Here is a 14442-nt window from a genome sequence, read left to right as displayed (position 1 = left end):
ATGCAGACTCCCAATCTTGGCTCTATATTTGATGTGTTCCGTAAGATTTTCACAATCCTAAATAAGGCACCAGCTTAGTTACGAATAGAATTTAATATGCTGAAATTTCATGATCAATCTTAAAATAAATTTCCAAATATAAACTGATTTCTTTCTTTTTATTTAAATTCTCCTTTTTATATATACACTCCTGGAAATTGAAATAAGAACACCGAGAATTCATTGTCCAAGGAAGGGGAAACTTTATTGACACATTCCTGGGGTCAGATACATCACATGATCACACTGACAGAACCACAGGCTCATAGACACAGGCAACAGAGCATGCACAATGTCGGCACTAGTACAGTGTGTACCCACAATTTCGCAGCAATGCAGGCTGCTATTCTCCCATGGAGACGATCGTAGAGATGCTGGATGTAGTCCTGTGGAACGGCTTGCCATGCCATTTCCACCTGGCGCCTCAGTTGGACCAGCGTTCGTGCTGGACGTGCAGACCGCGTGAGACGACGCTTCATCCAGTCCCAAACATGCTCAATGGGGGACAGATCCGGAGATCTTGCTGGCCAGGGTAGTTGACTTACACCTTCTAGAGCACGTTGGGTGGCACGGGATACATGCGGACGTGCATTGTCCTGTTGGAACAGCAAGTTCCCTTGCCGGTCTAGGAATGGTAGAACGATGGGTTCGATGACGGTTTGGATGTACCGTGCACTATTCAGTGTCCCCTCGACGATCACCAGTGGTGTACGGCCAGTGTAGGAGATCGCTCCCCACACCATGATACCGGGTGTTGGCCCTGTGTGCCTCGGTCGTATGCAGTCCTGATTGTGGCGCTCACCTGCACGGCGCCAAACACGCATACGACCATCATTGGCATCAAGGCAGAAGCGACTCTCATCGCTGAAGACGACACGTCTCCATTCGTCCCTCCATTCACGCCTGTCGCGACACCACTGGCGGCGGGCTGCACGATGTTGGGGCGTGAGCGGAAGACGGCCTAACGGTGTGCGGGACCGTAGCCGAGCTTCATGGAGACGGTTGCGAATGGTCCTCGCCGATACCCCAGGAGCAACAGTGTCCCTAATTTGCTGGGAAGTGGCGGTGCGGTCCCCTACGGCACTGCGTAGGATCCTACGGTCTTGGTGTGCATCCGTGCGTCGCTGCGGTCCGGTCCCAGGTCGACGGGCACGTGCACCTTCCGCCGACCACTGGCGACAACATCGATGTACTGTGGAGACCTCACGCCCCACGTGTTGAGCAATTCGGCGGTACGTCCACCCGGCCTCCCGCATGCCCACTATACGCCCTCGCTCAAAGTCCGTCAACTGCACATACGGTTCACGTCCACGCTGTCGCGGCATGCTACCAGTGTTAAAGACTGCGATGGAGCTCCATATGCCACGGCAAACTGGCTGACACTGACGGCGGCGGTGCACAAATGCTGCGCAGCTAGCGCCATTCGACGGCCAACACCGCGGGTCCTGGTGTGTCCGCTGTGCCGTGCGTGTGATCATTGCTTGTACAGCCCTCTCGCAGTGTCCGGAGCAAGTATGGTGGGTCTGACACACCGGTGTCAATGTGTTCTTTTTTCCATTTCCAGGAGTGTATATTACCGGTTGTTGTATGACTATTAAAAGATTATCATTAATGTTAGTCTGTTTGGGAATTTGGTAAACTTAGACTAGATACCTGATGAAACAGTTGCGCAGTAATGCACGGTTAACTTCCCCAGACAGCTCACAGCTTTTAACCCGCTTTCGTTGTCCATCAGTACCACTTTCATCATAGCAAATGAAAGTAGCTAACTTACACATGGCGACCCTGTTCTGTGATTCCGCTAGACTCTGGAATCTCTGAAACGTTAGATTGCGAGCGTGTTATAATCTTAATTTTTTTTCCCTACAGCGCTCAAACAATTTCTGCGTTGTTTCTGAGCAGACTTTCAAAAGATTCACGGCGTTGTTGAGCGGCGTTGAGTTGTTTGTCTTGTTTTGTTTTCTATATTTGTGTGTTTTATATGTGTGTGTGTGTTTTTTTTTCTCGCTTGTAAATTCCACTGTTTCGATCAAAGATAAAAATTTGTTTTGCGTGTGAAAAAGTGTGTACTAGGTTGGGTATCTTTCGTGTGACTGTCGTAATTTTTGGGGGACACATTTATTGTGATTAGTGTGTTGCATACTGGGTATAAATTGCACTAATGCAAACACGTAACCAAGCTAAAAGTAAGCGGTCCGACAACTTAAGCAACATGGACCATGGGGATAATTTGATGTCGAATATTAACACGCCGGACGGTTCCGAAAGTGCAATGGGGAATACTTCAGAGGAAATGCAAAACAGGACGAACGGGCTCACATTAGAGCCAGAAATTAGTTTGCCCCCAACTAACCAAATTGATTTGGCAAAATTCATGAAAGCCTTATTGCAACAAAATAAAGAAAACGCAGAGAAATCTGAAAAATCGATCCGCGAGCTAGGCGAACAAATGACGCAGAAATCAGAAAAATCGTTCCGAAAACAAAAAGAATCATCCGAAAAATCGATCCGAGAGCTAGGCGAACAAATAGACGAAAAACTAATCCAGCAGACAAATAAAGTCGACAAGTCGATGCAGAGAGTGTCCGATGATATCTCACAAAGAATAAACAATCTGGCAAGTGAAATAAAAAGTGATATTATGAAAGAATTAGGCCCTACATTTGAACAAATCGATGACCGTCTGCAAGCCTTAGAACAGAGCAAGCGGAGTCACGATGCAGAATCGAAAGAGAGCGAAGAACAGCTACTTAGGAATTTCCAAGCGCTGAGAGAAGAATGCCAAAGGGAGCACCAGCAGGTACTCTCGAGGGTCCAAGAGGCGGAAACGCATTGTCCCACGTCCGTTAGCAACACAATAGCGGACAACAGTTTAGCGATCCACGTGTTGGAACAGCAAGTAGAACAATTGAAGCAGACTGGGGCGGAGGACAAGAGACAAATAGATGATAAAATTGCGGCATTAGCGGACATTGTAGGCACGATGAAGCTGACGGAAAGCGAGAACAATACTACACCGGTAGCGGCCGCAGAGACCGAAGAAGTGCGTTCGCTTCTGAGATTTCAGAAGGGACAGTTCGAAGTGAACAGGCAAAACAAAGCTGTAACAGGCGAATTACAAGAACGCGTGGCGCATCTGGAAAACCGCATGGCGTGTGATTCCGAACTCGCCAATAGCACTAAAAATAGCCATACGAACAGCGCAGAGAGGGACTCCGGCCACGAGGGAGATTTTGACGACAGGGAAGAATGTAATTTGAGGGGCAGACATGAGAAAAATAGAAACATTCAAGGGCCTCGCCAGGAGGAAATGCGGGGATTTGATTTCAAACATTTCCTTACAGTGAGAAAGTTTGAGATATTCCGAAATTCGCAAAAAGGAATACATCCACGAGCATGGCTCGAGCAATTTGAGTTTTGTCTTCCCCCCGATTGGGCAAGTTCACATAAAATAGAATATATGTGTGGCTATTTGGAAGGCGAACCGGCGAGTCGCATGAGGTCGGCAGCGCGTCACTGCAACTCCACTCGGGAGTTTCGACAAGCCTTTCTCTCCGCCTATTGGTCGGAAGCGGCACAAGATAGGGTCAAACATGGCATAATTATGCTGCCAAATTTGAACCAGTCTGGTTTCGGCAGCCCTGCACGCCTATTCGACCACATGCTGCAGGCAAATCAATTTTTATACGACCCATACGGGCCTGTGGAACTAATTAGGATATGCATCACCAAATTGCCGATGCACTTGCGGCACGTCATTCTTGCGGGACGATGCAAAGAGGACGTGGAAACATTTAAAACACTTCTCCAAGAGTTGGAATACAATACAGCAGAATGCCCACCTAATCAGGCACAAAGTTATTACGGGGCACAGCAGCGCGACCGCAGTCGTGGCCGTATTACTAATCAACGGCGTGACTGGTCGTCGCGACGCGAACGGAACAATAATCGGGACCGGCCGTATAGAAACTGGGGTAACAGTCGCCAACACAGGTGGAACAACAGAAATGATCGAGGACGTAGACAAGATCGTGAACGCTACAGGTACGGCAACCAGAATCAATACTACGATGAATATGGTGGGAATAGGACTGTAGGCGGAGCACCTCATGATGTTGAAATTCGGCCGGCCAACCCTAGACATAATCCAGTAAATGGAAATGAACGAAACCGGCAATGACAAACGATTAGCGCAGAAGGCGCCCAATCGGAACAAATGTGTGACATGGCAAATGAGTACATAGGGTTTATAGAGAGGAGAATGAATTGATTAGTTTACAGTTGTGACACATGCATTTTGAATAATATGTTGGTAAAAATAATGATAAAGATGTTTCTATGTGATTGATTGAAGTGATGTTTTATTTTTTTCTCTCCTTGTGCAATTAGGATTTAGTTTGATTCAAACGTGAAGATAAAAGGTTTCTTTGTGAACGAGTAAAATGCTGTTTATGTTTTTTTTTTGTGTCAATTGAAAAGAGTCGCTCCTGAGGGAAGCAAGATCTGTGTTGAATTAATGCAAAACTCAGGGGAATATCCGATCTGTGGGTATTATGGGTCTGGCAAACCCAGGTCCCCAGCTGTTAGTAGCCTTGTTTCTGATTTTCTGCTTTCAGTGCTACTATCTATCTATTACTATTCTATATCTGTCGGTATAAATGAGGATCTCTCACTATAGTATGCGTGCTGTATGAATAATTTTAAGATAGGAGAACTCTGAGAAAGGAATGAGTAAGTTGGAATCTTGAAAACAGGATGCGATAATACGATTGTTTAACCATTGGCTTCCCAATATGCGATGATATGTTAATATTGATGATATATGTCTTTTTTGTTCTTTATAGCTGAGTACGTAAAGCGCTGCCTGTGGATTTCGTAAATATATTGATTCCCTTCAAGGTGAAAGAAGAATTGTGGTTTGTGTAATTTACGTGGCCCTGAAATATTATTGTGGTAGTCAAATACGAGCAGTTTTTCAGCAAATGGAGAATGGTACAGAAATATGGATCCTTTCTGTGGTCTTGATTGATGTTGAGCCAAAGCCTGGAAAACTTACTCTGCGTTAATACTTGTCCCAGAAAAACGACGTTTATGTGTTTTGCTGATGCTGTGAGCATTACAGCTTACTGTTTTCACTGGTGCGGGATGCACTGCAGCCTATATGATTTGTACTGAGGAAATTTCCCTCTTGAAGGTAGAGGAAGATTAAATAATTTTGATTGTGGGAACGAAGGAAAGCTTGGTTTAAGGTAATAAGGATGAAGCAAAACATTTGTCATTTAAACTACAGGAGGATTCGGATCTTTTGTGTCTGTTGTAAGTTCAATATGTTAAGATGATACTGTTTTACAGAATAGAGGTGACCACAAATTTGCCATTCATGAGAAATGAATCTAGAATAACCACCACAGGCGAAATAACTGATTTGGAAGCGAAAGGTAACGTAAAGAAAGAACGAAATCGAAGCAAAATGGGTAAGAAAATGTAGTATAACCTGTATGATGCAGATATTTTTAACCTTCTCAGAGTCATCTGCGTTATTAACTCTTGTGATAACGTAATTTTAGATGAAGTTTTCTTACTGTTTTATGTGTGAATATATGAGTATAATAAATGTATAATTGCGAGTCTCTTTTCAGGTGTGTGAACTGGTATAAATGTTTTGGCGTGTAAATAACCATTGTTCTTTTTAATGTGTATGTTTAAGGAAAGTTCTCCACATTCATTATATGACAAGACATATGCGGCGAGCGTCAGGAAGAGGACGAATTAGAACAATGTTGTAGTGGTGTAAACACTTTGTTGAAGTAGCACTGAAGTAGCTTGTTGGATTAACTAGTAGTGGATAGAAGTAGAATTTTGACTAATGCATGTTTATGGGTAATTAGTTTGTAGAATAGACAACAGGTGTGCATGTGTGTGTATGTGTAAATAACATGTGAACCCTATGCTGTCCTGACCTATACTTGCACAAGGCATAATCCTATTCATTTTTAGTGAATTAATAAGTAGCATTTGATTTATTTAAACGTAAGTGAACCACATTAGAGATGTGGATTTAAATATTATATTGTCAGTTCATTTAATTTTTTTTTTATTGTCAAGTCATTTCACTTATATTTTTTTTACATTGTCAAGTCATTTAACTTTTATTTTATATTGTCGATTCAACTAATTTTTTATTAAAAAAAATATATATATATTAATATATATATATATATATATATATATATATATATTAAGTCTCACGTTTGTTCTTAAAAAATTGTGAAAGACAATACTAAGTGGTATTATGTATGACATTGTGTAATCACATAACTATGATAAAAAAAATTTCTGTGAATGCAGTTGGGAACGTAAAAGCGAACTGGCTAAACTCTTACGAGACAGCGGGAGCAGCCGGACTAGTTGTAAACTGGCGGGTTTCCCAGCGGGGGACGCTGTCAACCGGCCACTTCGGGAGCATGGTCGACCACAAAAGAAGGGATCGTAGAGATGCTGGATGTAGTCCTGTGGAACGGCTTGCCATGCCATTTCCACCTGGCGCCTCAGTTGGACCAGCGTTCGTGCTGGACGTGCAGACCGCGTGAGACGACGCTTCATCCAGTCCCAAACATGCTCAATGGGGGACAGATCCGGAGATCTTGCTGGCCAGGGTAGTTGACTTACACCTTCTAGAGCACGTTGGGTGGCACGGGATACATGCGGACGTGCATTGTCCTGTTGGAACAGCAAGTTCCCTTGCCGGTCTAGGAATGGTAGAACGATGGGTTCGATGACGGTTTGGATGTACCGTGCACTAATCAGTGTCCCCTCGACGATCACCAGTGGTGTACGGCCAGTGTAGGAGATAGCTCCCCACACCATGATACCGGGTGTTGGCCCTGTGTGCCTCGGTCGTATGCAGTCCTGATTGTGGCGCTCACCCGCACGGCGCCAAACACGCATACGACCATCATTGGCATCAAGGCAGAAGCGACTCTCATCGCTGAAGACGACACGTCTCCATTCGTCCCTCCATTCACGCCTGTCGCGACACCACTGGCGGCGGGCTGCACGATGTTGGGGCGTGAGCGGAAGACGGCCTAACGGTGTGCGGGACCGTAGCCCAGCTTCATGGAGACGGTTGCGAATGGTCCTCGCCGATACCCCAGGAGCAACAGTGTCCCTAATTTGCTGGGAAGTGGCGGTGCGGTCCCCTACGGCACTGCGTAGGATCCTACGGTCTTGGTGTGCATCCGTGCGTCGCTGCGGTCCGGTCCCAGGTCGACGGGCACGTGCACCTTCCGCCGACCACTGGCGACAACATCGATGTACTGTGGAGACCTCACGCCCCACGTGTTGAGCAATTCGGCGGTACGTCCACCCGGTCTCCCGCATGCCCACTATACGCCCTTGCTCAAAGTCCGTCAACTGCACATACGGTTCACGTCCACGCTGTCGCGGCATGCTACCAGTGTTAAAGACTGCGATGGAGCTCCGTATGCCACGGCAAACTGGCTGACACTGACGGCGGCGGTGCACAAATGCTGCGCAGCTAGCGCCATTCGACGGCCAACACCGCGGGTCCTGGTGTGTCCGCTGTGCCGTGCGTGTGATCATTGCTTGTACAGCCCTCTCGCAGTGTCCGGAGCAAGTATGGTGGGTCTGACACACCGGTGTCAATGTGTTCTTTTTTCCATTTCCAGGAGTGTATATTACCGGTTGTTGTATGACTATTAAAAGATTATCATTAATGTTAGTCTGTTTGGGAATTTGGTAAACTTAGACTAGATACCTGATGAAACAGTTGCGCAGTAATGCACGGTTAACTTCCCCAGACAGCTCACAGCTTTTAACCCGCTTTCGTTGTCCATCAGTACCGCTTTCATCATAGCAAATGAAAGTAGCTAACTTACACATGGCGACCCTGTTCTGTGATTCCGCTAGACTCTGGAATCTCTGAAACGTTAGATTGCGAGCGTGTTATAATCTTAATTTTTTTTCCCTACAGCGCTCAAACAATTTCTGCGTTGTTTCTGAGCAGACTTTCAAAAGATTCACGGCGTTGTTGAGCGGCGTTGAGTTGTTTGTCTTGTTTTGTTTTCTATATTTGTGTGTTTTATATGTGTGTGTGTGTTTTTTTTTCTCGCTTGTAAATTCCACTGTTTCGATCAAAGATAAAAATTTGTTTTGCGTGTGAAAAAGTGTGTACTAGGTTGGGTATCTTTCGTGTGACTGTCGTAATTTTTGGGGGACACATTTATTGTGATTAGTGTGTTGCATACTGGGTATAAATTGCACTAATGCAAACACGTAACCAAGCTAAAAGTAAGCGGTCCGACAACTTAAGCAACATGGACCATGGGGATAATTTGATGTCGAATATTAACACGCCGGACGGTTCCGAAAGTGCAATGGGGAATACTTCAGAGGAAATGCAAAACAGGACGAACGGGCTCACATTAGAGCCAGAAATTAGTTTGCCCCCAACTAACCAAATTGATTTGGCAAAATTCATGAAAGCCTTATTGCAACAAAATAAAGAAAACGCAGAGAAATCTGAAAAATCGATCCGCGAGCTAGGCGAACAAATGACGCAGAAATCAGAAAAATCGTTCCGAAAACAAAAAGAATCATCCGAAAAATCGATCCGAGAGCTAGGCGAACAAATAGACGAAAAACTAATCCAGCAGACAAATAAAGTCGACAAGTCGATGCAGAGAGTGTCCGATGATATCTCACAAAGAATAAACAATCTGGCAAGTGAAATAAAAAGTGATATTATGAAAGAATTAGGCCCTACATTTGAACAAATCGATGACCGTCTGCAAGCCTTAGAACAGAGCAAGCGGAGTCACGATGCAGAATCGAAAGAGAGCGAAGAACAGCTACTTAGGAATTTCCAAGCGCTGAGAGAAGAATGCCAAAGGGAGCACCAGCAGGTACTCTCGAGGGTCCAAGAGGCGGAAACGCATTGTCCCACGTCCGTTAGCAACACAATAGCGGACAACAGTTTAGCGATCCACGTGTTGGAACAGCAAGTAGAACAATTGAAGCAGACTGGGGCGGAGGACAAGAGACAAATAGATGATAAAATTGCGGCATTAGCGGACATTGTAGGCACGATGAAGCTGACGGAAAGCGAGAACAATACTACACCGGTAGCGGCCGCAGAGACCGAAGAAGTGCGTTCGCTTCTGAGATTTCAGAAGGGACAGTTCGAAGTGAACAGGCAAAACAAAGCTGTAACAGGCGAATTACAAGAACGCGTGGCGCATCTGGAAAACCGCATGGCGTGTGATTCCGAACTCGCCAATAGCACTAAAAATAGCCATACGAACAGCGCAGAGAGGGACTCCGGCCACGAGGGAGATTTTGACGACAGGGAAGAATGTAATTTGAGGGGCAGACATGAGAAAAATAGAAACATTCAAGGGCCTCGCCAGGAGGAAATGCGGGGATTTGATTTCAAACATTTCCTTACAGTGAGAAAGTTTGAGATATTCCGAAATTCGCAAAAAGGAATACATCCACGAGCATGGCTCGAGCAATTTGAGTTTTGTCTTCCCCCCGATTGGGCAAGTTCACGTAAAATAGAATATATGTGTGGCTATTTGGAAGGCGAACCGGCGAGTCGCATGAGGTCGGCAGCGCGTCACTGCAACTCCACTCGGGAGTTTCGACAAGCCTTTCTCTCCGCCTATTGGTCGGAAGCGGCACAAGATAGGGTCAAACATGGCATAATTATGCTGCCAAATTTGAACCAGTCTGGTTTCGGCAGCCCTGCACGCCTATTCGACCACATGCTGCAGGCAAATCAATTTTTATACGACCCATACGGGCCTGTGGAACTAATTAGGATATGCATCACCAAATTGCCGATGCACTTGCGGCACGTCATTCTTGCGGGACGATGCAAAGAGGACGTGGAAACATTTAAAACACTTCTCCAAGAGTTGGAATACAATACAGCAGAATGCCCACCTAATCAGGCACAAAGTTATTACGGGGCACAGCAGCGCGACCGCAGTCGTGGCCGTATTACTAATCAACGGCGTGACTGGTCGTCGCGACGCGAACGGAACAATAATCGGGACCGGCCGTATAGAAACTGGGGTAACAGTCGCCAACACAGGTGGAACAACAGAAATGATCGAGGACGTAGACAAGATCGTGAACGCTACAGGTACGGCAACCAGAATCAATACTACGATGAATATGGTGGGAATAGGACTGTAGGCGGAGCACCTCATGATGTTGAAATTCGGCCGGCCAACCCTAGACATAATCCAGTAAATGGAAATGAACGAAACCGGCAATGACAAACGATTAGCGCAGAAGGCGCCCAATCGGAACAAATGTGTGACATGGCAAATGAGTACATAGGGTTTATAGAGAGGAGAATGAATTGATTAGTTTACAGTTGTGACACATGCATTTTGAATAATATGTTGGTAAAAATAATGATAAAGATGTTTCTATGTGATTGATTGAAGTGATGTTTTATTTTTTTCTCTCCTTGTGCAATTAGGATTTAGTTTGATTCAAACGTGAAGATAAAAGGTTTCTTTGTGAACGAGTAAAATGCTGTTTATGTTTTTTTTTGTGTCAATTGAAAAGAGTCGCTCCTGAGGGAAGCAAGATCTGTGTTGAATTAATGCAAAACTCAGGGGAATATCCGATCTGTGGGTATTATGGGTCTGGCAAACCCAGGTCCCCAGCTGTTAGTAGCCTTGTTTCTGATTTTCTGCTTTCAGTGCTACTATCTATCTATTACTATTCTATATCTGTCGGTATAAATGAGGATCTCTCACTATAGTATGCGTGCTGTATGAATAATTTTAAGATAGGAGAACTCTGAGAAAGGAATGAGTAAGTTGGAATCTTGAAAACAGGATGCGATAATACGATTGTTTAACCATTGGCTTCCCAATATGCGATGATATGTTAATATTGATGATATATGTCTTTTTTGTTCTTTATAGCTGAGTACGTAAAGCGCTGCCTGTGGATTTCGTAAATATATTGATTCCCTTCAAGGTGAAAGAAGAATTGTGGTTTGTGTAATTTACGTGGCCCTGAAATATTATTGTGGTAGTCAAATACGAGCAGTTTTTCAGCAAATGGAGAATGGTACAGAAATATGGATCCTTTCTGTGGTCTTGATTGATGTTGAGCCAAAGCCTGGAAAACTTACTCTGCGTTAATACTTGTCCCAGAAAAACGACGTTTATGTGTTTTGCTGATGCTGTGAGCATTACAGCTTACTGTTTTCACTGGTGCGGGATGCACTGCAGCCTATATGATTTGTACTGAGGAAATTTCCCTCTTGAAGGTAGAGGAAGATTAAATAATTTTGATTGTGGGAACGAAGGAAAGCTTGGTTTAAGGTAATAAGGATGAAGCAAAACATTTGTCATTTAAACTACAGGAGGATTCGGATCTTTTGTGTCTGTTGTAAGTTCAATATGTTAAGATGATACTGTTTTACAGAATAGAGGTGACCACAAATTTGCCATTCATGAGAAATGAATCTAGAATAACCACCACAGGCGAAATAACTGATTTGGAAGCGAAAGGTAACGTAAAGAAAGAACGAAATCGAAGCAAAATGGGTAAGAAAATGTAGTATAACCTGTATGATGCAGATATTTTTAACCTTCTCAGAGTCATCTGCGTTATTAACTCTTGTGATAACGTAATTTTAGATGAAGTTTTCTTACTGTTTTATGTGTGAATATATGAGTATGATAAATGTATAATTGCGAGTCTCTTTTCAGGTGTGTGAACTGGTATAAATGTTTTGGCGTGTAAATAACCATTGTTCTTTTTAATGTGTATGTTTAAGGAAAGTTCTCCACATTCATTATATGACAAGACATATGCGGCGAGCGTCAGGAAGAGGACGAATTAGAACAATGTTGTAGTGGTGTAAACACTTTGTTGAAGTAGCACTGAAGTAGCTTGTTGGATTAACTAGTAGTGGATAGAAGTAGAATTTTGACTAATGCATGTTTATGGGTAATTAGTTTGTAGAATAGACAACAGGTGTGCATGTGTGTGTATGTGTAAATAACATGTGAACCCTATGCTGTCCTGACCTATACTTGCACAAGGCATAATCCTATTCATTTTTAGTGAATTAATAAGTAGCATTTGATTTATTTAAACGTAAGTGAACCACATTAGAGATGTGGATTTAAATATTATATTGTCAGTTCATTTAATTTTTTTTTTATTGTCAAGTCATTTCACTTATATTTTTTTTACATTGTCAAGTCATTTAACTTTTATTTTATATTGTCGATTCAACTAATTTTTTATTAAAAAAATATATATATATATATATATATATATATATATATATATATAAAGTCTCACGTTTGTTCTTAAAAAATTGTGAAAGACAATACTAAGTGGTATTATGTATGACATTGTGTAATCACATAACTATGATAAAAAAAATTTCTGTGAATGCAGTTGGGAACGTAAAAGCGAACTGGCTAAACTCTTACGAGACAGCGGGAGCAGCCGGACTAGTTGTAAACTGGCGGGTTTCCCAGCGGGGGACGCTGTCAACCGGCCACTTCGGGAGCGTGGTCGACCACAAAAGAAGGGCATGCGGCAAACACTTTCCCTTGCACCTGGAGCTAATGGGCGGCCGCCCCGTGCGACCCTCCCTGAAGGCGATGACATGGGATGGGCGAGCGGTCCACCTCGCGGAAATCCATCTGCTGGCAACGCACCACACGCACGCGACCGTGACGAGACGGCAGCGGAGAAACAACACAAGGGGCGTGGAGCCTTTTGACAGATACTGTCCAGAGAAACTGGCAGACTTCAACGACGCCTATCAACATCTCCTGACGGATGCCCACTGTCAAGCGACAGTAAATCATGGTTCGATGTTCTCTGGTCGCTAAGGGTGGCACAAAAGAAGAGCCATTAAGTGTCATCCTTGCCCAGGAATATCAACCTGGCGTGTCAATCGAGGATACTGCACGAATTTGACAACACAAACATGGAACCAAATCGAGATGTACGTGACACGGGCCACCAAGAGAAACTTCAAGAGAGGGCAGAGACGGCGGGATCGCACGCAACAGATGGACAAAAATCCCTACTGACAGCTGCGGCGACGAACCCCCCTCCCCCACCCCTTATATTGTGCCTCGGAACAGTGGAACTAGTGAGTGTATCAGTGAACAGTGATTATACGGTTCTTAGTTCAATGCATATACGTGTGTTTCTGTCACAGAAACTTTCACTCGTGTGTTTTGCAGGGATTCGATTTATTGGTGTTTATTAGACTGACTCTTGTATTTTGCAGGTGTCCTATTTATTTTTTTAGACTTTGACTCTTGTATTTTGCAGGTGTTTTATTTATTGGTGTTTTTTTTAGATGTTGACTATTGTACTGTTTTATTGATCAATGTTTGTTCTTGTGTGATGTATTAGATTTGTGTTATTTTGTTTCGTAAATTCATTCAAGTGGCATTGCTTCGTTTATCAGTCAGAGTGCTATTCATTCTCATTGGACTATGATCGATTAGCCTTTGCATGGGGCATATTTATTGTGAGGAACCCCTTTAGGGTAACAATCACATAATTATTGTAGTTTCAGTATAATGACACAGTGCTCATTGTTTGCTAACTAATTGAAATATAGTAGAGTGATTAAATTAATGCCACATAGTTATTTTAATTCTACAAATTATTAGTTTTATAAGATATAGAATTTTTTTTTGCGATAACCACTTTGAAAAACATGTTTTTTCTCTTATATTTTTTTTGCTTTTGCGGATTGTGCATTGTAATGTTCTGCTTTATAATACTGATGTTATTTCATGTTCTTTTTTAATTGCTGTGGCACCTTTGCTATTTTCATAAATTTTCCTTGTTAATAAACAGTCATAAATTTTCCTGTGATCAGTTGGCTCTTGCAATGAGCAAATACTGGTGAACTCCATAAGGGTAACAACCAGAAATTGTTTTCATATTAATGACACAGGAACCATTGTTTTTACTTGCTGACCGAATTAGGTCCATGCTATCTTTTAAATAGGTGTCACAGATTGTGTTTTTTTCTGTTTGAAATTAGTAGATTTTAAAGATTTGTTGAAAATTATTGTGTTTTAGCAAGTAGCTGGTGACCTTTTGCCTTTTCTTTACACTTTTGGTTTAAGTAGGGTGTGAGAAGCCTGCTTGGGAATGTCCTAGCATGGCCAGAAAATTCCCTGCACAGTCTTTTCCCGGAGCGTTGGGGTTATGAAAGGTCTCTGTTGGATTCCTTTCATGTTTGATTTCTTAAATCTGTTGTCATTTATGGAATAAATTCCTCTTCTAAATTTACTGTGGCGTTTCTGACTATCTGGGAGGAGACTGAGTAGTGGAACGTGTTACTTTTACATGTAAACAAGA

This window comes from Schistocerca nitens, chromosome 2, assembly GCF_023898315.1.
Source record: "Schistocerca nitens isolate TAMUIC-IGC-003100 chromosome 2, iqSchNite1.1, whole genome shotgun sequence".
Taxonomy (NCBI): Eukaryota; Metazoa; Arthropoda; class Insecta; order Orthoptera; family Acrididae; genus Schistocerca; species Schistocerca nitens.
Note: the sequence above shows the minus strand (reverse complement) of the source record.